Source organism: Dermacentor variabilis, chromosome 8, assembly GCF_050947875.1.
Source record: "Dermacentor variabilis isolate Ectoservices chromosome 8, ASM5094787v1, whole genome shotgun sequence".
Taxonomy (NCBI): domain Eukaryota; kingdom Metazoa; phylum Arthropoda; class Arachnida; order Ixodida; family Ixodidae; genus Dermacentor; species Dermacentor variabilis.
The window spans coordinates 107,061,210-107,085,927 of NC_134575.1; the positions used below are offsets into that span (position 1 = coordinate 107,061,210).

At 50.2% G+C, this 24,718-nt stretch overlaps 1 protein-coding gene and 1 non-coding gene across 3 annotated transcripts in view; both read right to left on the reverse strand.

Annotated features, from left to right (window-relative positions):
* Positions 1 to 24,718, reverse strand: part of Agps (alkyldihydroxyacetonephosphate synthase) — a 161,979-nt gene that overhangs the window by 129,425 nt on the left and 7,836 nt on the right. The window lies entirely within an intron of this gene.
* On the reverse strand, positions 19,956 to 20,029 carry TRNAI-AAU (transfer RNA isoleucine (anticodon AAU)). The gene has a single exon. It is a non-coding gene; the product is annotated as a tRNA-Ile (tRNA).

Consider the following 24,718-nt stretch of genomic DNA (forward strand, 5'->3'; position numbering starts at 1 on the left):
CTCACCCAAACACATGCACGGAGTATCGGACTCTCATGCTCTCCGGAGAAGTCGGAACTCCTCATACTTCACTCCACAACCCGAAACTGCCCCACCACCCCTATAACCGTGACACTGGAAAACCGGTACATCCCTGAGGTACACACTCTCCGGGTACTGGGCCTCCACATCCAAAATGACGGGAAAAACACTCTTACCATCCACAAACTCAAGCGGACGGTGGTGTCGATATCCCACCTAATCCGCCGAGTTTCTGCACGCCACCGGGGTATGAGGGAGCATGACTTATGTCGTCTCATTCATGCCTTCGTCCTCAGCCGCTTTCTCTTCACGCTCCCCTACCTTAAACTCCAGGGCAGAGAAATCTCCACCCTGGATGCCATGATCCGAACAGCATTTAAGACAGCACTACACCTACCCCTAAATACCTCCACCGAGAAACTCCTCCAGCTAGGCCTACATAACACGATAGGTGAGCTTATTGAGGCCCACAGACAGACAATACATACGTCTCGCGAGAACCACCACCGGCAGACACATACTACACACCCTCGGTATCAGGATACCAGCCACGGATCCCACACAGCTCCAGGTGCCCCACCACATTCACCGCGAACTTCTCATTAAACCTCTCCCTAAAAACATGCACCCCACCTACCATGAACCCCGCCGCAGAGCTCGCGCACGGGCGCTCCACAAACACTATGGCACGGAACCGGATGCTGCGTGGGTGGATGCCGCATGCACAGGTGAGGACGCGGTTGTTGCCATCACGAACCCCTCCCTACAACCGATTACCACCCTTCACATATCCCCAACTGCCACTTCGGAGGAGGCTGAAGAGGCTGCCACTGCCCTAGCTATTACGCGCACGGAAGCCCGGTATATATTATCAGACTCTAAAACTGCGATACTAAATTTTGCTCGCGAGAGAGTTCACGTCCCTGCATTTCGCATACTGAACTCTCTCGCTGCATACCCGCCCCGCCACATGGAGCTCATATGGGTGCCTGCCCACTCTGGGAATCCTGGAAACGAGGCTGTCAACGCTTTAGCCCGAGGTTTTCTCAACCGGGCAGCGGCGGCCTCCGATCCAGGGTTCTCACGGGAGCGCATGCATTCATTCACTGAATTGACGCAAGCCTGCAAAACTGAGCGTCGGCTCTACCCCCCACCCCATCCCTCCCTCGACAATTATCACCAGACACTTTGGAGGCGGCTCCAAACACGCACCTTACCCTCCCCTTATATACGCTCGCGCTATCACCACGTCCACACCGACCCCTCCTGTACCCTCTGCCACCACCCCAAAGCCACTCTCGATCACATTCTTTTCCTCTGCCCGGCGGATCCTCCCCCGCGGGGCCTGGAGCACCTTACTACTTGGGAGGCTTGGGAGACCCTACTGCGCTCCGAGGACCCGGCCAAGCAAGCCATCGCCACAGGCCGGGCTGCCAGCGTCATGAGCCTCCGGGACATGAACGTTTGAGTGCAGTGGGGCCGTGCGGGGGCCCAAGGACCTGCGTGTCCGCAACTCCCCTGTGTCCAATAAAGTTATCATCATCGGCGAGCCAGATGAAATCTTTTCTCGGTTTGATCACGTATTACTCAAAATTCTTGCCCAACCTCTCAACTATGCTCGCACCACTGTATGCCCTGTCGACGAAGGGAGCTGCCTGGAAATGGGAACGGGCGCAAGGAAGTGCATTTCAAGAAGCGAAGAATGCCATGAAAAGGCGAACTTTCTCATTCATTATGACCCGCGTAAACCACTTAGGCTTGAATGTGACGCGTCGATGTACGGTTTCGGTGCAGTGCTCTCTCATCGCATCAACGGTAAACATTACCCGATAGGTTTCCGGTCGAGAACACTGACGGCAGCGGAGAGAAACTACTCGCAGTTGAAAGAGGAAGGACTTGCCTTAGTGTCTGGTGTGACCAAGTTCTGGGATTGTCTTTTTTGGCAACCGTTTCACAATGTTAACCGATCGCAAGCCTTTGACCGGGCTTTTTCACCAGGACCAGCCTATTCCACAAATGGCAGCAGCCAGGATTCAACGCTGGGCGTTACCCTGGTCCGCGTATCAATACGAATTGGAGTATAGGAATTAGGGACAGCTAAACACTAATGCCGATACCTTGAGCCACTTACCTTTGTCGAGTCTAGAAAACGAAGGAGAAAATACGTCCGTGGAATACGTGTTGCCCGCACAAGCATTGAACGAGTTTTCGCTGTGTCCCCGGAAGCTAGCAGCCAGCATTGCCGAAGACAGACTGTTTCGTCAGGTAAACACGTGGATCCTGCATGGCTGGCCAAGAGAATCGATTGCACAAAAGCAGTGTTTTCAACCTCCTTTCATTCGTAGACACGAACTGACAGTGAGGGACGGATTAGTTTATTGGGTGCACAGCGTTATTTTGCTCGTGCAACTCTTCCTTCATGCTGCAAGAGTTGCACGAAACCAATCCGGGCATGACAGCAATGAAGAGACTTGCTCGCACGGTCTTTTGGTATCCGGGTCTGGACCGTGACAGAGAGCGCCTGGTAAAAAGTTGTCCGCAATGTCTGCAGTGTTTGCCACTTTTTGCGTCTCGGGTTTCTTCAAGTTGGCCGGAAACCAACAAGCGGGGGTCAAGGCTCCACGTCGACTTTGCCGGTCCGGTGGAAGGGCTTATGATTCTTGTCTTGGTCGACGCAGGGACGAAATGGATAGAGGCGGTGCCGCTCAAAACTGCGACGGCTGATACCACACTAGAATTGCTTCGCGGCATTTTCAACATTTTCGGCCTGCCTTACACAATCGTGTCCCACAATGGACCCCAATTCACCAGCGCAGTGACAAAGATATTCTTCCGAGATAACCATGTACGTCACGCAACAACTGCAACTTATGATCCGCAGTCGAACGGGGCAGCAGAGCGCACGGTGCACGCCGTCAAAAGAAGCACTGAAGAAAAATCAAGCAAGGTCGCTACAATGTCGACTCGCTAAATTCTTGCTTCGCTACAGGATAACGCCGACAAAGGATGCCAAATCGCCTGCAAAGATGTTGCTGGGCACCCAACCAAGGACCAGACTAAGTGCTCACTTCCCAGATCAAGAGGCCCCAAGTGTTCTAGTCAGGACACAAATCTCGGCACCATCTACCCCGTTGTTTCCTCCCGAAACACGCGTCTGGTCGCGACTGTACAACCGCATTGGACAGAGGTGGCTGCCTGGCACAGTGACCACCGCCGCTGGTGAAGGCTCGATCACAGTCGACACGGCAGGAGGAGAACAGCGGCGACATGTGTTACCAAGTGCGACTTCGGGAAATTCAGCAGGAAACCGCCGTAACACAACAAAGGGAGAGTGAAATGGAGAACAGCGGCGGAGGTTCGCAACCAGATCAGCTATCGAAAGATGAAGTCTGCGAGCTAACCGACATAGAGTCGAGTACAGGTCAACCTGCAAGTATTCAGGTAGACCCGAGCCTACCCAGACGATCAACACGGAAAGGAAAACCCCCCGACGGGGCAGTATCGCGCCCACTGAAGAACTGTGCATACGCGCATCGGCACGGCGAGTGAACCCACGAGCCCTCGGACTGAAGACGACGACGACCAGATGTGTCTGGAACAAACTTGGTATTGTTAAATTGTAGTCCTGGCGTGAGTCGGGATGTGGACGACACGTGCGACGGAAGACGGCGCGCTTCCTTTCCTCCCTTGCGCACGCGAGGTTGAGGCGCCATCGTAGGCTCACTGTCTCGCACACACAGCATACGGCGCGCGATGACGATGTTATCGCGAGACGAACCCGCTATGTGCGCATCGCAAACGAAACCTGTAGGCAACTGCCAGAGGAGGTGAACCTATACCCATCGCGCATCCGCCTACTTTCCTCATCCGCGACGCTTCGCCTCGTTTCTCCTTCCCCACCTCGCTCAACGATCACCCAGACGTTGCTCTAAGTGGCGTTGCTTCGCCCTGAGCTCAGCGCGCTGCTTTGTACTTTCGCTAGGTCGGAGCCTGCATCGATCGAGGCAGCAGCTAGATGCCTGCTTGGACTCCCAGTGAACTTATTCCAGCAGCACGAAGGCACAGAAGAATTTTTAAGGCCATTGGGTGAGATGACATAATTTGTGGCTGCTCTCCGATTTGCACAGCTAGAAGCGACAAACATCCATCACGGACTAGATGAAAACAAGCAAGAGTACCACTTGAATATAATAAGTTCAACTAAATAAATGCTTTTTATGTCGTTTTTCCGCCGTTATAAGTCTACTTCATTTACCGTTCTGTAGTAAGCTATTTGGATGCACCTGGTCATGTTGTCAATTATTCTTCTGACAAGACGAACAAATTAGCATAGTCCCTTCGAGATCGTCTGAGAGGGAGTATTAGAATTTTTTTTTTCAATACGAATCGAATATTCACTGCTAGTCGGTTCGAGAATTCACTATTCGAAGTACTCGTTTGTAGTGCGTAAGCATTCTTTGGCGATTACCCCAGCAAGATCGACGCATTTCATGTGGAATAAACGTGGTTTCATTCATTCATTCTTCCCGTGACTTCTTACATCTGCAAAATAAATGCATAAATGATGGAGCTAACACATATATTCGTTACAATAGTGTAATGGTAGATGATTGGTAGCGATGGGTAGACATGCATAAGCTGGCTAAATAAGTGAGCAAAAGCGAAGTAGCAGCAAGCCAAGGAGCTCTTATGCATTAGGGGACAGTTCTCCAAATTTCTGCAGCGTTTTTCCTTCCCTAATAAAATCTTTCCCTAAGGCAGCTTCTTCGGTGTCAATTCGGAAGATCGAACGAGAACTTCGTTGTCCGCGAACGTTCAACGGAACGTTCCGCTTTTTTTTTTTTTTGCCTCTCGACTATATAAGGCACAAAGCCACCTAACTAGTCTCCATCGAGAGAGACATAGAACGATGGACGTGAGTACTATTCCGAATCATTCTGCTCTCAGAGACTATGCTGTGCGTTGAAATATGAGTGGGGCACCGGACGACTTGGAACTCGCTCATTATTAATTCACAAGAGAAAAAAAAAAAGAAACAAAGACGGAGACAACGACGTGTCATAGGTAGTTTATCTCTTGTCTCTATCTTTTCTTTTCCCCTTTTAAATCATGCTTCTTACTTGGCAGTCCCAGCACGGGACTCGCGAACCTTTTAAAGAACCCCCAAACCGGCTTGAGCTCGAAGGTTCGTTACACAGTTGCTAACGCGTACTAGTCTACAATGAACGTTTAGCCGCAATAACTTCTTTTTTAATGGTGCAGTAATGGCAAAGTTGCAGGCGCAGCGGCCGTGTCCCGCTCGCATTCGCTACCCTCCCGACTGACGCTCCTCCTCGCCGCGTATACTTTCACCAAACACATGCAGTGCACAGATGGTCTTGGCTGCAGCGAAAGCTACAGCCTATGGCCTTTAAAACCCGCATTTGAAATCCAGGGGGCGCCACCCTATGCGGGCGTGAGGATATCTACCCAGCTGCCGGTTGTACCTACCCAGCTGCCGTCCATGTACCCCCCCCCCCCTTAATTCTGTCCATCCACCCACCCACCCCCATTCACACCCATCCGTCCTAATACAGTGTACTAGATCTTTTCTAAAACATTGTAGACACCATCTATGGGGGAAGAAGAAGAAGCGCCGAGCAGTGGATGTGGAAGCATCGGCTCCGTTTCTTTTTCCATGCTCCGCTCGTCAGTTTTGAGAGTGCAACGAAAACAAGCACACCACTGGATCCGCGAAGCGACGGCGAATCTACTGACACCAAGATTCGAGGTGGGGCTTGTTTTTTCGCAATTTTACGGAACGTTTTCTGCTCCTTAGTGAGGAGTAGGGCCTTTGCTGGGCCTAGTAAGCCTAACTGACCGCAGCCATGGCGGATACAAACATGGAGGATGAAGATTTTACTGGAAATGAAGGAAACAATGGTCAGGACGACTACGGCTGGCAAGTAGTGGCTGGCCGAAGATCACGAGCTAGCACAAAGGCTGTGGATGAGGACAGCACATTGTCACGTAATCAGCGAGAGCATGGAGTCAAGGGAACCGCCGTCGGTGGAATGGTCAAGAATCCTGTTATCAAAGCTTCGAGGATGCCTCAACTGCCCGAGGAGCACAGAAAGATCATTATACGACCTCGAGGAGGGCTCAATTTGAACAAGGTGAGCACCACCACGATTGGTTCCGCAGTCATCGAGGCGTCCGGCCTAACGGAAGGGGAGCCCCGTGAAGATGTTGTCTGCCCGAACTTCATTCAAAATATCATCGTAGTCAGCACACCTAAGCCCGAACATGCTGCGAAGTACGTTAGAATCAAGTCTTTCAAGATTATGGAAGCGGAATACGAGGCAAATGCATACGAAGCGGCACCACATGCCACATGCAAAGGCGTCATCCGAAGAGTGGATATCAGAGACTCGCAGGCTATAATAACAAGAAACATCGTGCATGACTTGAACCCGCTTGCGCTGGCTGCCAAGCGCATCAAGACGTAGGGATCGGTCATCGTACTTTTCGATGGACTGAAAGTGCCCAATTTTGTCAGGTATGGTAGCATCCACACTAGTGAGATGCTACCTCTACAGGAAGCAATTCGACGTCTGCTTCACTTGCGGAAGGGTCGGGCACCGCTCTGATGTGTGTCCAACACCTGATTCGTTCAGTGCAGGGGATGTGGAACTTGCAACCCAGGAGATGAACATGTGTGTGTACCTAAGTGTAAGTTTTGTGAAGGCGATCACCCTACCGGCGACAAGTTTTGTAAGCAAAGATTTCAAATCCCTTACGTCGTACGACTTCGTCGAAGAGAGCGCAACAGGACACGGTCGTCAACAAGAGTGCAGTCGGCAGCGCAACAGCTGGCGCCCAACCATCGCCCCGAGGACAGGGAGCACTCACGCTCCAGGAGTCGCACCAGATCCAGGCATCGTTCAATATCCAGGGAGAGCGGGCGCTCCAAGTCAAGGGAAGCACAGGTGCGCTTCGTGCAAAGGGACTCAATACCTGGCGAGAAGAAGACGCCAGGAACCACTTGGGCTGACAAAGTAAAAGGTATGGCGAGAGTTGCCGGGGGCGCCTCGGCTGCTGTTGGTGATGACAATGATGCCAGGAAGCTCAGGAAGCTCGTTAAAGTAGCCCTAGGGATACCCAGTAAAGCTGCAACTGACAAACTCATGAGTCTAGGGGTGCACAACACAATGGAAGAAATCGCTGAGGCTCAACAGCTAGCGCAACACGAAAGATTGACAAAATCACGAGCTGGCAGGGACATATTACAGGCAATAGGTGCAGAACTGAATACATCAAGGAGCCCAATAGAGGCTGAAGTAGAATTACGGACTGACGTTAGGAACAAGATGAGAACCAACCCTCTCCCCAGAAACATGCATCCAGAATATAATGTCGAAAGGAGAAAGGCAAGAGCTAAAGCACTCTTGCAGGAAATAGAACAGCAGAACCAATTGGCAGCTGTAGTTGATGCAGCCTGGGTGAAAGGTAAAGAAGTATATACGGCCATTGTCTCAAATTATCAAGGGAAGGTGCAAGATGCTATCACTATTTTTACCAAGGACCCCCATGGTGGCGGAACAAGTGGCAATTGCTCTAGCCACCAGGAGTAATAAGTGGGCCTGCATTTACAGTGATTCGAAATCCGCTATAAAGTGTTTTGATAAAGGCTACGTAGCTGGTGTTGCAGCGAAACTTTTTGAAAACATTGGGATTATGAGAACTGAAATTCGATGGTTTCCTGCGCATATGGGAAAAGTGGACGAGACTCGGATAAACCTCAATGAGGTTGCTCATGACTTGGCACGAGGACTTGCCAACCGTGACAGTCACAACCGAGCCGTTCACCATCAAGCCAGGGAATCTAGAGATCATTTAATCACATACAATGACATTACCAAACACTACTATTTAGGACGCAGACAATTCCCATTGCCACATTCAAAACGGAACAAGGCTCAGGCAGTCTCACTGCGCTTATTGCAAACAGGTACGTATCCCACACCGTACACCATTAATAAAATATATCCAGAGAAGGAGATCAGGATGGACTGCAACGATTGTAATGGCATCATTGGAATCAGACATATGCTGGCGGGGTGCCCCACGACTCTCCCCAACCTCGTTGAAGAATGGACAAAGTGGGAGAAAAGGATTCAAAGCCCATTATTTCAGGACCAACTAAGGGCCGTCCAGAGGGCCCATGATGTCGCTGAAAGGCTTGGCCTGACAGTGCCAACGTGGGAGCGGCCCGCCTTGACTTAAGAAGTCGAGCCTCCGGACCTCATTCGAATAAATGTTTTCACACACACACACACCATCTATATCGCACTCCGCCTGACTATGATTAAATTGAAGGTTCAAAAAGTTCACAAGAGTGGGAGTTCGGGCCAGTTGGTGATCCATAGCGTTTTCACGAATTAGGGTATCACATTAAGAGTGAAGGAACCTCCATAAAGGTTCAGTGGCGCACATCACGTGCCCTTCCATTCGAGATCGGAGGTAATGTGCACGGTCGGCTAATGTCATGTCTATTTGATCACATCGCACAATAAATCGACAGGGACTGACAGCGTAAGAACACAACTCATGTTGGCACTTGCGTACAACCGTCTAATCGACAGTTTTTTACCCCAGTGACGTGAATTGGGGGTACCCTGGTGAAGTCATGAAGCGCGAAGAAGGCCCCGGAAAAAACAAGAGGAAGAGCACGGGATTTTTTTTTTTTGCACTTGTGGTAAAACCCGCCAGGGGGCCGTGGAGTTCAGCAGTGTCTCACATGGGCTCCCGCTTCTCGTGCTTCTCAACCCGGAAAAAGGCCAGTGACGAACCCAAGTTTTGCACCGGTGCAGCCGGCAAGACCAGAGTAACCGGCGGACACTAGCCACTTTCGGGTGAGTGCACCTTATCTCAAGATATAAAGCGTTATTCCCGACGACCGCCCACCCACCCGGTTAAGCCTAACGCCAGAACCAGCTCCCGCGATCTCATCGGCAGAAACACCCTCGCGCCGCGCGCCACGCGCCGCGTGAGCACGAGCACACGAGCGCTCGCCCACGCCGCGGCGAAGAGCCCCTACGATGAGCCGAGAAGCAGCTGCTGCAAGCGAAATGACAAACCAGAAAGAAGATGAAGCAAATGCAATGCAAACAGACCGGACGGAAGAAAACACCGGGGAAGGTACCTGGAACTATGATGCAGAAAGCGGCCGAACAATCGAAGCGGAAAGCACCTGGATCACAAGAAACAAGAAAGCAAAGAAGGACACCTCGAATTCAAAGACGCCGGCAAAAAAACCAACCGATGAGCAAACGCCCAATGCAGCACCTTTACAGCAACAACGCAGACCCAGGATGCCGCCCCTGCCACTTGACGACTTTAAGATCGTCTACCGCCCGCAAGCAGGCGTCGCAGTCATGCACGCCATCGGTAGAGCGAGTGGACTATCGCAGCAGGACTTCAATGATAAAGTACGCGTACAAGTACAGATGATGAAGCACGGCCGACAAGGAAGACGCCAAGATGCTGGTCAGCATCAACAGAATACAGCTCGGAGGCACTTACCACAACGTCAAAGGCAACATACGAACCCCTGACGACGTATGCCGAGGCGTCATCAATGGCCTCATACCAGGAACAAGCACCGCAGAACTTATGGCAGGAATCCGAGCACCGGCACGATACACCGTCCTTCACGCCCGAATGATGGGTCAGTCGACCGCGGCAATCGTATTCTTCGAAGGACCGCACGTTCCCTACTACATCATCTTCCAGAGCGTAGACTTCCGCTGCAGACCATATCGCAAGTCAGTGCAGTACTGCCGCACCTGTGGCAACACGGGACACCGCCAAGACGTCTGTCCGAAACCCATCCCAGATTTTTGCTACAAGTGCGGCAAGACTGGACAACCACAAGACCATGACTGCAAACCGACCTGCAAGCTCTGCGGAGAAGCGCACGAAACTGCAAGTACAGAGTGCAAGAAGAAACTGAAGCCAAGCCCTCCACGCTACAATATACGGCAACAGCGCCTTAACAGACTACAAGAAAGAGACAACCGCTGGAGCTCCAGCAGTGAAGAGTTCCCGGAGCTGGGCACCTCGGCCACCAGTTCGAGCAGTGTCAGTGCGGGCAGCTCGCCCAGGCGCAGCAGCTCCAAGCCAATACTGCGAAGTGCTTCGCGCTCACGTTCCCGCTCTCGCTCCCACTCAGTCAAACGCGCGAGCTACGCCGAAGCGGTAAACGGCTCGAGCGACTCGGCTGGTACGAGCAGCTTGGATGCATCGGCCGAAGCGGCAGTCATTCGGGTCCCAGCAAACAAGCAGCAGAACCAACAGAGCAAACTGCAGAATCAGCACAGCCAATTACAAAGCCAGCAAGACCTCATAGACAAGCTACTCCGCAGTCAACAGAAACAGCAAGAGCTCACCGACAAACTGCTTCAAAAATGCAAAGAGCAACAAGAACTCACAGACAAGCTGCATCAAAAATGCCAGGAGCTCGAAAACATAAACAGACAGTCGGGAACGACGTTGACCAAGGCCGACGTTGAAGCCATAGTAGATGCAAGGTGCCTGATATTTCAAGAAGCCTTTATGAAGAACATTCACGCCACAATGGAAAAAGTTGTCCAATCAGCTGTCAAAAAAACAGCCGCTACCTTCGAAAACAAGATCGCCACGTTAAACGCCAAAATAGATGGGATCGCACCACAGCTCAGCAATTTTATCGCGCATGTAAAGAACAACTACATCACTAAAGCACAGCTCGAAAATTCGCGCCCCACGACTCGGAAGAAGGCACGGGCGAACAGCCACAGCGACTCTCACTCGGTCTCGCCCACTCGCGATCGCCGACGCGAATTCGAATCTTACGACGATGGCGACCCCTAACCACAAGGCAAAGAACCAGCATTCAACTATACGCATATGGCAATGCGTCCGGACAGGCCGCCATTGGAATATGAACCTGGCAACGTTTAACGCTAGAACGTTATCTAGTGAGGCGAGTCTAGCAGTGCTATTGGAGGAATTAGAGGGAAGTAAATGGGATATAATAGGGCTCAGTGAAGTTAGGAGGCCGAAAGAAGCATATACAGTGCTAAATAGCGGGCACGTCCTGTGCTACCGGGGCTTAGCGGATAGAAGAGAACTAGGAGTCGGATTCCTGATTAATAAGAATATAGCTGGTAACATACAGGAATTCTATAGCATTAACGAGAGGGTGGCAGGTCTTGTTGTGAAACTTAATAAGAGGTACAAAATGAAGATTGTACAGGTCTACGCCCCTACATCCAGTCATGATGACCAGGAAGTCGAAAGCTTCTATGAAGACGTGGAATCGGCGGTGGGGAGAGTGAAAACTAAATACACTATACTAATGGGCGACTTTAATGCCAAGGTAGGCAAGAAGCAGGCTGGAGACAAGGCAGTGGGGGAATATGGCATAGGCACTAGGAATAGCAGGGGAGAGTTATTAGTAGAGTTTGCGGAAAAGAATAATATGAGGATAATGAATACCTTCTTCCGCAAGCGGGATAGCCGAAAGTGGACATGGAGGAGCCCGAACGGCGAGACTAGAAATGAAATAGACTTCATACTCTGCGCTAACCCTGGCATCATACAAGATGTGGACGTGCTCGGCAAGGTGCGCTGCAGTGACCACAGGATGGTAAGAACTCGAATTAGCCTAGACCTGAGGAGGGAACGGAAGAAACTGGTACATAAGAAGCCGATCAATGAGTTAGCGGTAAGAGGGAAAATAGAGGAATTCCAGATCAAGCTACAGAACAGGTATTCAGCTTTAACTCAGGAAGAGGACCTTAGTGTTGAAGCAATGAACGACAATCTTGTGGGCATCATTAAGGAGTGTGCAATGGAAGTCGGTGGTAACTCCGTTAGGCAGGATACCAGCAAACTATCGCAGGAGACGAAAGATCTGATCAAGAAACGCCAATGTATGAAGCATCTAACCCTACAGCTAGAATAGAACTGGCAGAACTTTCGAAGTTAATCAACAAGCGTAAGACAGCTGACATAAGGAAGTATAATATGGATAGAATTGAACATGCTCTCAGGAGCGGAGGAAGCCTAAAAACAGTGAAGAAGAAACTAGGAATTGGCAAGAATCAGATGTATGCGTTAAGAGACAAAGCCGGCAATATCATTACTAATATGGATGAGATAGTTCAAGTGGCTGAGGAGTTCTATAGAGATTTATACAGTACCAGTGGCACCCACGACGATAATGGAAGAGAAAATAGTCTAGAGGAATTCGAAATCCCGAAGGTCACGCCGGAAGAAGTAAAGAAAGCCTTAGGAGATATGCAAAGGGGGAAGGCAGCTGGGGAGGATCAGGTAACAGCAGATTTGTTGAAGGATGGTGGACAGATTGTTCTAGAGAAACTGGCCACCCTGTATACGCAATGCCTCATGACCTCGAGCGTACCGGAATCTTGGAAGAACGCTAACATAATCCTAATCCATAAGAAAGGGGACGCCAAAGACTTGAAAAATTATACACCAATCAGCTTACTGTCCGTTGCCTACAAAGTATTTACTAAGGTAATTGCAAATAGAATCAGGAACACCTTAGACTTCTGTCAACCAAAGGACCAGGCAGGATTCCGTAAAGGCTACTCAACAATAGACCATATTCACACTATCAATCAAGTGATAGAGAAATGTGCAGAATATAACCAACCCTTATATATAGCTTTCATTGATTACGAGAAAGCGTTTGATTCAGTCGAAACCTCAGCAGTCATGGAGGCATTACGGAATCAGGGTGTAGATGATCCATATGTAAAAATACTGGAAGATATCTATAGCGGCTCCACAGCCACCGTAGTCCTCCATAAAGCAAGCAACAAAATCCCAATAAAGAAAGGCGTCAGGCAGGGAGATACGATATCTCCAATGCTATTCACAGCGTGTTTACAGGAGGTATTCAGAGACCTGGATTGGGAAGAATTGGGGATAAAAGTTAATGGAGAATACCTTAGTAACTTGCGATTCGCTGATGATATTGCCTTGCTTAGCAACTCAGGGGACCAATTGCAATGCATGCTCACTGACCTGGAGAGGCAAAGCAGAAGAGTGGGTCTAAAAATTAATATGCAGAAAACTAAAGTAATGCTTAACAGTCTCGGGAGAGAACAGCAATTTACAATAGGCAGCGAGGCACTGGAAGTCGTAAGGGAATACATCTACTTAGGGCAGGTAGTGACGGCGGATCCGGATCATGAGACGGAAATAATCAGAAGAATAAGAATGGGCTGGAGTGCGTTTGGCAGGCATTCCCAAATCATGAACAGCAGGTTGCCGTTATCCCTCAAGAGAAAAGTATATAATAGCTGTGTCTTACCAGTACTCACCTACGGGGCAGAAACCTGGAGGCTTACGAAAAGGGTTCTACTCAAATTGAGGACGACAGAACGAGCTATGGAAAGGAGAATGATAGGTGTAACGTTAAGGGATAAGAAAAGAGCAGATTGGGTGAGGGAACAAACGCGAGTTGATGACATCTTAGTTGAAATCAAGAAAAAGAAATGGGCATGGGCAGGACATGTAATGAGGAGGGAAGATAACCGATGGTCATTAAGGGTTACGGACTGGATCCCAAGGGAAGGGAAGCGTAGCAGGGGGCGGCAGAAAGTTAGGTGGGCGGATGAGATTAAGAAGTTTGCAGGGACGGCATGGCCACAATTAGTACATGACCGGGGTTGTTGGAGAAGTATGGGAGAGGCCTTTGCCCTGCAGTGGGCGTAACTAGGCTGATGATGATGATGATGATATGGCAATGGAACTGTCGATCATACCGCCCTCGACATGCCAATCTACAAGAATTCGTCAAGCTGAATCAACCCGACGTCATAGCACTACAGGAAACCAACACGCAGAACGTCCGACTGCAAGGATACGCCACATATGCACAAACCCGACGAACTGCCATACTGGTGAAGAAAACTTTCACAGCCCAAAAACATGACGTAGAGGACACCCAGACCGAACACACCTTAATCGAGGTTTTACCGGAACGAAAGACGCAGAAAAGCCTATTCGTGGCCAGCGTGTACAGCCCGCCTCGCGACCAGCTACCGGACTTCGATCACTTTGTGCGAAAAATCAGGAAATCCACGAATGGACACCAACTCGTCATAGTGGGAGACTTCAACGCCTCGCACACGGCATGGGGCTATCATACCACCACAAAGAAGGGTGCTAGAGTGCATGATGCTGCCCAGCAACACAGACTCACCCTCTGGAATGATCCTCTCCAGACCACAAGAATTGGAAACAGCGTCTCGAGGGACACCAACCCCGATCTAACCTTTACTGCTGACGTCCCCTGGGCATAGTGGAGTCGACTCCAGGAAACCTTAGGTAGCGATCACCATATCCTCCAATTAGATGTAGCACACACCCGTAAACAGAACAAGACCGGAACTGCACGGTTAACTGAATGGAAATCCTTTAGGGACAAGCTAGATTCCGGAGCAAGCATAACTGACATTGACAAGTGGCTCAAAAATGTATTAGACACAGCAGAACGTTACACCAAGATCATACAACTCGATGCCGATACACCCGCGGTCGACACGCACCTCCTCCATCTCTGGGAGGCAAGACGTGGCCTCCTGAAGAGATGCAAGCGACAAAAGCTTAACAGAAAGCTAAAAACACGTATTGCTCTCCTGACCAAGCAGGCTCAAGACTATGCGGACCACCTCGCCAGGCAGAACTGGCACGCTTTCTGTGACAAGCTACAGGGGACTCTGAGCACGAAGAGGACCTGGCACCTCCTACGCGCACTCCTGGCCACTGAACCCACCAAAACGAAACAGAAGCAACATCTTCATAGTCTTATCCACAACCACGCCGGATCAGAAGAACACCTCCTGCGAGAACTACAAAAGAAACTATGCGGAGACGCACCCTCTACCGCGTCAACTCGCAGCAAAGAATACTCTGGAAAACCGAATACAGAACTCGACCGACCCTTCACGCAGGCCGAAATCCACGTAGCCCTATCCAAGCTGACTAGAAATACTAGCCCTGGTAAAGACCGGATCATTAACAAACACCTACGCAACCTACCGCCGCAGGCCACCGAGGCTCTCCTCCGTTACTACAATGAGTGCTGGGAGAAAGGAGAACTGCCTGCTGTGTGGAAACACTCGGACATTACCATGATCCCCAAGCCCAACAAACCTCTCAGCTTGGAGAACCTACGCCCAATTTCCCTCACCTCGTGCGCGGGAAAGCTTTTCGAACATTTGGTTCACGATCGCATTACCCAGTACCTGGAAGACAACGGTCACCTACCAGACACCATGTTCGGCTTCAGGCAGCACCTCTCAACGCAGGACGTTCTCTTACAACTAAAGGAAGGCCTTCTAGATCACTTAAACAATCGAAGCAAATACTCCATAGTGGCAGTAGACGTCAAGGGAGCCTTTGATAACGTTAGCCACGACGCGATCCTCACCAATCTCGAAGACACCGGCTGCGGCGCTAGGACCTACGCATACGTCAGAAACTTTCTGATGGACCGCACGGCAACAGTCGGAATCTGCAACATCCGCAGTGAAAGCTTCCTACTTCCAAACAGAGGCACCCCGCAGGGGTCGGTCATTTCACCGCTACTCTTTAACGTAGCTATGATCAAGCTACCCCCACTCCTCGAGACCATACCAGATCTGCGTCACGCGATGTATGCTGATGACGTCACGCTCTGGACCAGAGCTACGAACGTTGGAAGGCAAGAAAGTAGCTTACAAGAAGCCGTCGACACCATCGAAAGCTATCTCCGCGACTGCGGTCTCCGCTGCGCCCCAGAGAAGTCTGAGCACCTCGTCCTGAAAGCAAGAACGAGAGGCCGACCACCCAACTACGAAGAGCCCGACCCTACCATCACACTCAACGGGACAACAATCCCGAAAGTCGACACCATACGAATACTTGGACTCCACATCCACAAAGACGGATCGGGAGCTGCAAGCCTACCGAGACTAGAACGCACCCTTTCGCAACTCACGCACCTTGTCAAGAGGATCTCAAACCAAAGAAGCGGGCTCAAGGAGCAAGACACTCTAAGCATAATACAAGCACTGCTCACCAGCCGCATCACATACGGCACGCCGTACCTGGCTTTAAAGAACGGTGAAATAGAAAAGCTCAACATCATGATAAGGAAGGCAATCAAAGTCGCCCTGGGACTACCCGCCATGGCCTCTACATCACGTCTCCTTAAGATGGGCGTCCACAACACGTGGCAAGAGCTCGCCGAAGCGCACAAGAACAGCCAGCTAGAACGACTCAAGCTCACGCCCACAGGGAGATCAGTACTGCGACACCTGAACTACAGTGAGACGTATGTCGCAGACACGGACAAGAAAGAGCGAATACCACCGGACGTTCGAGAGTGCATTTGCATCGCACGTGTCCCGCGCAACATGCATCCCATATATCACAAGAGTAGAAGACAGGCTAGAGCCAACGCCATCCAACGAAGTTTCAAGCATGACCCGAATGCCCGCTACACCGACGCGGCCAAGTATCCGCATCGAAACGCGTACGCTCTCAGCGTGGTAGACTACCAAGGCTCCGAGCTAGCATCGGCAACCGTCAAGGCACGCAACCCGGAAACGGCTGAAGAAGCGGCCATCGCCCTCGCCACCACTACATGCACAGACTCAGTGGTTATATTCACTGACTCTCAGGCCGCCTGCAGAAACTTCTTGAGGGGCCGCATCTCGGCCGATGCACTCAAGATACTAAAACGACGAGGCAATCCGCTCCCGTACACCTCCGTAACGTGGGTTCCCGGACACGAGGGACTACAGGGGAACGAAGCGGCCCACGCCGCTGCCCGCGAGCACGTCAGCCGGGCTCCCCTCTCCCCACGCGCTCTCGGACCCGCGACAGAAGAGACGGAGGCCGTACCCACCAACTATTCGGCCATATTGCAACATTACAGGCTCGAGCGTCGAGTGTACCCTCCACCGCACCCTAAACTCGACAGAGAAGAAAGCCTGATCCTCAGACGCCTGCAAAGTAATACGTACACACACGGAATGATAATGCATCGCCACTACCCGACGCTCTACGGATACCTCTGCGCACTCTGCAACGTACCCGACACTCTGGCACACTTGTTCCTGGAATGCCCGTGGCAGGAAGGCAGCGAAATGCAACTAGAGACGCACGCAAAACGAGCAATAGAATCAAACGACCTATTCGAAACGTGGGAGGCCAAGCTAACCCTCGGGGACCTGGAAGACCAACGACAACTCGTCGCCAGGGCCAAGAGGGCAGTCGAAGCCAGAGGGTTTCTGGACTAAGGAGCCTTCCCACCTTAGGGTGATCCCCGTCCTCGCTCGGGACACTGTTTCGTACAATAAACGTTTCTTTCTCTTTCTCTGCACTTGTGGTGTTCCCTCTATGCGTACCATTCTCACCCGATGCATTTTCTACCCGATGCGCGTTTCTTGAAATGTGAAGAAAAAAAAAATGTCGGAAGTGGTTTAGGGCTCCCTTAACGCGTCGCTAGCTTTCGTAGCATTGGAGCTCAATCTGTCGTTCCTTGCCTTGAGAGGGAAGCGGGGATGTGTCCGTGCAGACGCTCGCCAGATTGTGCCGACCACGTGACTCCTTGCGGTGGTTAACGAATCGTGACAGTTTTCGTAAAAACGCGCTAAAGACGGAGACGAAAGGAACACACACGACAGTACTGGCGCTTGTCACGAATGAATCAGTCACCCCGGATTGGCCAAACCGGGGTGACTGCGAGCCCCTGCGTGAAGCCCTGTCCTCTGCGCATATTTCCAAAATAAGACGCGGACACGCAAAGGAGCGCTAGCTCGGAAAGATCCAGCGCTTATAGTATGAGAGAAGAAAGAAAAATGAAAAAAAAAAAAAGGAGGGGGGGGGGGCACGAGGCGATCACGCCAAAAGACTTTGGCATGCACGCAGTCGCGCGATTTAGGCGCGGTATTTAGCGGCTTTCGCAATGCGGGCGAATAGCGTACGTACGTAAGAGCTCCAGCAGCGTTTACGTACAGCGCATGCGCAGTGTGGTGCACGCAACGCTAACGCTAACTCTTTGCGTTTGCTGCTTTACGCTACACTAAAACTCTCTAATATATGCCGGCGAGAGGGCTATATCGACGGGAGGCTTTCCCAGAGACCCGTTTGCGTAGTTTGTAATGCGACAGAATTATATGGACCGACGAAGCGGAAAATCCGGCGTTATCACCCGACGGTACCAAAGCGCCGGACCCGCCGCGGTTCGCACTGCCGAATGCCCCGGCGAAAAGCCACGGCATCGGACGGACGCCGTGACCCGCAATGGTAAAGGGGAAAAAAAAAAAAAAAAAACCCTACCTGGGCCCACTCTCTGAAGCGGTAAAATGAGCTGGATTTAGGCGTATTAAGGTTGGTACAATTTAAGACGATTATATAGACAAGTCCTCATGCTTTCGCATTCAAATCCCGTAAGAGTACCTAAGTGAGCGTTAACTTTGATTTGGACTGGCATTCGCTCGCAGGCCGACCCGCTATAACGTCCCTCAGCTTGGTCATACCCAGTGTTGCTTTTATCAATTTTCAGAATTAACGAGTAAGAAATTATACGTTACACAAATTCATTCCGCTCGGATACAAAGTCAGACGGGCGCAAAACAGCGAGAATGCCGTTCAAGCGCATAAATGTTGCCGCCAGTTTTTATTTTTTGTTTTTTTGTTTTGAACAAAAAATCTCGCCATTTCAGGTCTCCGAAAGTTGCGTCTTCACAGATGACCAAAGTCCCCCGCGAAGTGCCTTTCCAATACCGCGATCAAGTTCACACAAAAATTCTTGAATACTATTAAATCAGCTTAGACCGACAAAGTATTCCAGCGTGACGTCACGGACTTCAAAGTACCACCGCATTTACACCTGCAAGGCCCGCACCTCATCCCCCCCTCACCGCCCCCCCCCCCCGAAAAAAAAATATTTCCGGGTTCGTAACGTAAATGTGTACGTAATAAGAACGGACTCGGAAAGCACGGTTTTTCACATCTCGGGATCAAGGATGACACCACCGACCGACGACAGACGCCGGCCTTCCAGCGAACGTCCCAGAAATCGAGCTTACAGAGAAGCGCACGTAGATTGTGCGCACGTTCGACGTCAAAACAATGCGCCTGCATACGCACGGCGGGGCGTGGACGGAATACGCTGCGGCCGCCGCTGTTCCCGACGCCGAAGCGCTTCGTTTTGACGCAGAATGCGGTGAAGCAACCGCCAGGCGCCGAAGGCGGCCGCTGCTCGGATAGCGCGAGATCTCTGCGCCCACGGCTGCGACGGCGTATGCGGACGCCGATAAGTTGAGGCGGCATTATGCTTTTCTCGAACGAACTTATTCCACGATTCCTTTCATTATTATTATTATTATTATTATTATTATTATTATTATTATTATTATTATTATTATTAATGCTCGACGTTATATCTTCACTCGCATTGCGAGTTCAAATTTCCGTTTCCTTTTCGTTTCGATTCCGACCTACCTGTTTCAACTTGCGCTCTAATTAATTTACCATTTAAGTGTGCTCTAATTTCTCCAATGCTATATAATTCGCGGCATCGTCCAAGCTGGGTCCGTGCCAGCGTGACACAGCGGATTACTGTATACTACTACTACTACTACGATTATTATTATTATTTCTACACATGTTCAGGTTTAATACTAGCGCAGCATGTTGCCGGGCGAGTTGGCACATCCTTTTTTTTTATATGACAGCATGAAGGGAGAAAAAAAGCGGCACTTTCAGTTCAAGTTCGCGGACAATTAAGTTTTCCGTTCTGTTTTCCGGATTTACACGGAAAAAGCTCCTTTATGCGAACAGTTTTGTAAAGAAAAAGAAATAAAAAAGAAATGAAAAAAAGTTGGCCTGCGCAGGGATCGAACCTACGACCTTCGCGTTATTAGCACGACGCTCTAACCGACTGAGCTAGCAGGCCAGGCAATGCCCACGTGATCAATGCGGACACTTGCAAGTGCCTCCGCTGCTGGCGCCTCTCCCATGCTCGTTTTCGCTATATAATAGTACACTCTGGTTTCTAAAGAAAGAAGGAAAAAAAACAAAGAGAGAGAGAGAGAGAGAGAGAGAGAGAGAGAGAGAGAGAGAGAGAGAGAGAGAGAGACTTCCGCGGACGGGACGACACCGCACGTGAGCTGAGTCTCCGTGCTTGTTCTTTTTTTTCTTTTTTTTTTTCCCTTGTGCGTCAAGGTCACCGGTGGTAAACTTGCGCCACTTATGTCTTTTCTTTCAGGTACATCAGCGAGTGCCAGTGAGTGAAGCCACGAAAACTCGCACAAAGGAACAGCTTCTTCGTTTTTTTTTTTCCCCCCTTCTTTTTCCGCATCTGAAACGTTGGCCTTCCCATCGCAGAGGAGGTCTCCTATGTTTATCTTGCACGGTGAAAACTACGCATCGCTTCGAGCCATTCGTGCGGTTAATGAAACGTGCAATTATCGAAAAATAAAAGGAAGAAAGAAGCAAAAAAAAAAAGAAAAAATGAAATGCAGAGTTTAGCGACCCGATACTGTACAGCGGCTTACGCGGTACACCGTAGTGGGGGGACTCCGGATCAATCTTAACCGCCTGAGAAGATTTTTGTAAATATTTTTTTTAACGCGTACCCATGCAGGGTACAAAAACGTTATTGCGTTCATCCGGCATCGAAATGCGGCAACCGCAGCCAGGATCGAACCTGCGATGGAGCAACGATGAGACGCGCAGAAAAAAAAAAAAAACACAAAGCCGGTAAAGAGTCCGGTCGGACACATACAAAAATGTCGCACAAGCACCCACTCTGCCAACCCGAAAAAAATAAAAGATGCCGAGACCAACGCGACTATTATTAAAGGGGGGCACAGCAGCGACAGAAACAGTTCTGAATGGCTACTCGCACATTTATTAGACGGCTCGGTGCTTGTACGGTGTGCACCAACGAATTTAAGAGCGTTGGTGTGCACGTAGTACGCCCCGTCACAGTGACCTCTTTTCTACTCTCATTATGCTACACCGCATAACACTGCTGTAGAGAGGCAAAGCTAACTCAAGAAAGCCGTTTCCCCTAACGCACATTCTTCCATGCATGGCTCGATCTGAAGCGAAGCGAGTACATATGGAGGAAGGAATCCTCCATGCGAGTACACAACAAATGGCTTGGATTTATATCTGACTTCGGCTAGCTATCTAGCGTATAATGACAATTACGATGCGACCGTACCGTAGATGAAGCGGTTCTCGTAATTTTTTTTTTTTTCGCGGCGAGGTTAGGACGTACATTTAGTTCTTCATCGGAAGATTTATGGCGCGGGTCCGAAAAATCGAGAGAACAGTCCGAAAATCTCCTGGAATTCGGAAGTCTCACGGACAAATCGAGATAGTTGTCAAGCTTTTTCGTCGTACTCCTCGACATAAAGTGTATCTCGGATACCCTGCATGTCTAGGAGCATGACAGAAAAGCCGTTTCAGGGACCAATTAAGGGGCCCCTCGCCAGGTTTGGCCGTTTTGAATGACAAACGTAGCGCAAACACGACGGGCCGACGATCGTGTCCGCGAACTATGACGGCGCTGCATGCCACCGAAAACTAGAGTCCAGTCAGAGAGCCCCGTCGCAGCCAGAAAGCAGTCACACGTGTACGTGTTTCGTCATGACCAGTGATCCAATGCGAAAGAAGCAACGCCGAAAAATAAAGAGAGAGAGAGAGAGAGAGAGAGAGAGAGAGAAAGCTAGGTGGCGAGGCTCGACATCCCTAGGTTACAGTGTACTAGAATAGCTCCTATTCTAGTACACTGTACCTAGGCTGCGGTATGGGAGAAGGCAGGGAAGCAACACAACTTATGGCAATGCTACCCTAGTACACCGTAGCTATGTCGAGGCAGAGTTGGCGGCGACGCTCGTTTCCTGGCGGCACGGTATGCAGGACAGTCAATTTCTTCTATCTCCTCCAATAATGAACCGATTACAAAAAAAAGAAAAAACTTCGGTGAAACGCGCCCCATTACCGTTTACCGAAGTATAACCAAAATTTGCAACTCGTAGGGCCCGGTGAGGGGACCCTCCGAAGGGTAAGAGAAATTAAATTCGTGGGGACGAGTGAAGCTTTTCTTTAGTGGCGACACCTAGTGGGCAAGCAAACTCGGTGACGTCGGCGACAGTCGACGCGAAATCTGGAAACGTGCCCCGCCGCCAATGCCCGACGCCCGGGTAGGGTGGGTGGCCACCCTAGCTTAATCCGGAGTCTCCCACCACGGCGTGCTTCATAATCAATTCGTAATTTTGGCACGTAAAACCCGAGAATTCAATTGAAATTCAGCGGTGTAGCCAGGTTAGGAAAATCCACGATGGTTCGGAAAGAAAGCAGCTTGCTTTAAGATTTCCGTGCCCACCAGGTCTCGGAATTAGTGCACAGTTTTCAAGTACGTCGAGCAGCCATGGCTAGTGGAGTCCTGGAATGAGGATACCACACACTCAACCTCACGAGCAACGACCTCGATGGTCCAAATAAATGTTTTTTCTCTCTCTTTCAACTACAGCTTCACTCATCGCAGGTGTTATTTGAGCTTGCAGCTGTGTTCAAAACCTTCTTTTACAGTTTTAAAAGATAGAGAAAGAGGACAGGAAAGGCAGGGACGTTAGCCAGACGCATGTCCGGTTTGCTACCCTCAACTGGAGAAAGGGGATGCAGGGACGAACAGAGAGAGAGAGAGGGAACAGAGAGCTTACGCCGTTTACAACGTTTGCCACTCGGGAAAATCGCGAATTACGTCGCGAGAAGAAACGATTATAGTAGTCAGCTCGGAGCCAACGGCTGCTCACTTTCTTGTCGGGTTGGTTTTGGTTAGTTATTCCCAGGTATACAACATTGCTCAACCCCCTTGCGGAAAGGGGTGGTGGTGGAAGAGCTCACGAATCGGGCGGTACAGTTGGCAGGCAGCAAACACGGATGTCGTATTCGTCGGCTATCGCTAAGAGAGCGCGTTTTTTTTTCTTTTTTCCCGGATCGACCGGATCACAGAATTTCCCAGTTATATAACACGCGCGAAATGGCCAAGCGGTGCCTCATTACACATTCCTGTAAAGGCGTGCGTCAAGCGACGAACTCGTAATGGAAAAGAGCACGCACATTGGCGAACCTATTCGCGTCACCATTCGCGGCTTTCCACGCACACGTTCCAAGGTGGCTCGAAGTGGGAGCACGTTAATCGTCCGACAAACGACACGCCAGGCGATCGCTGCTCCGGATAACGTAACACACAATGCCAACGATGGGCATAATCGGCGACGTCGCCACTGGGCCGACGTATGTGCCTTTTGCATAGAAACTGCCATCGCGATAACGCAGCTCCTTCCTATTACTACTCATGCATAGCAGGCAACGCTGCAAAGGCTTGAGAGGTTTCTCTCCATTCTCGCATGCGCGACAAAAAATAGTGCGTCACACATGAACGAAGGATGTAGGTATGCGTCAGGTCATTCGATAAAAAAATGTTTAAGTCCCATACTATTACGTCACTAAATACGAAGCAATTATTACAGGGAACGCGCCGCAGATGGCCGCATGTATTTTCGACAGAACGAGCGGAGTGACAATTTTCTGCGACCAGCCATGGCCTTAGCGCACCGCTTGCACTCGCGGCCGAAACGTAGCGCATCGCATACCGGAAGCACGAAGGCGCACAAATAGTAACGCGATCTGGCGCACATTCACGTCCCTAAGTTGCGTATCGTCGCAACATACCTAGTAGCTCTTGCGTAGTAAGCGCTGCACATCAAGATAAATTGCACGCGGGAAACGCGGGGATTGACACAATTCTACGACTGCACTGCGTCCGTAGCTAGCTTGCGCATGCGTTCACTACTAATTATATAAGAAACTGAGTATAATGTAATGCTGATTCAGCGAGAAAGTCGTTAACTTTAGCGAGATTTTAGCCACCTCAACGAGAACTTTGCCCCCCCCCCCTTTTTTTCGAGTCGCAGCGACTTTTGTAGAGACAATTTCGAAGACGTAAAAAAGCAGTAAATTGCCCTCACAGGACTTAGCCTAAGTGGTATTGCCTCAATTCTTGTCTCGAGGCGGACATATGCACCTCCATTTGTCGCGACTTCTGCATAGCATATAGCTTACCAGTCAGCTATATGCACGGTGCATCAAAGCTGCTTTACTACATGGGCAAACAGCAATCTTCAGATTCGATACGATTTTAGAAAATCGGGGGTTGCCTACCGTACCCTTAATACGACGGCTTTTGACTCACCACCGCAGGAGTTATATTAAATCTATTGTTTAAGAATAGCAAGGCATCTAGAAAGCCACTCGCAGGAAAAACAAAAACGAAAAGATACATTCCGAGCAAGGTTTTATCATTATCAATTATCGAGTTTTCGCTAAGAATGCGTGCTTTCGGCTGCGACATCGCCACTTTGTTAAAAAATAACACCAACTCAGCTCCTCCCCGCACATCCTTTCATACAAACCAGAGGGAACTCTGGCGCTGCAGTCATTGACCCACCATGGGAATGATGTGGAGTACTTGGTGTTGGATACGGACCCTTTTCCTGGCATCACTGGAGTTCCCTGACCACATCCAATCGCCGTCGCATTATAATTAGGGTGTGCAGGAGCTCGTCTA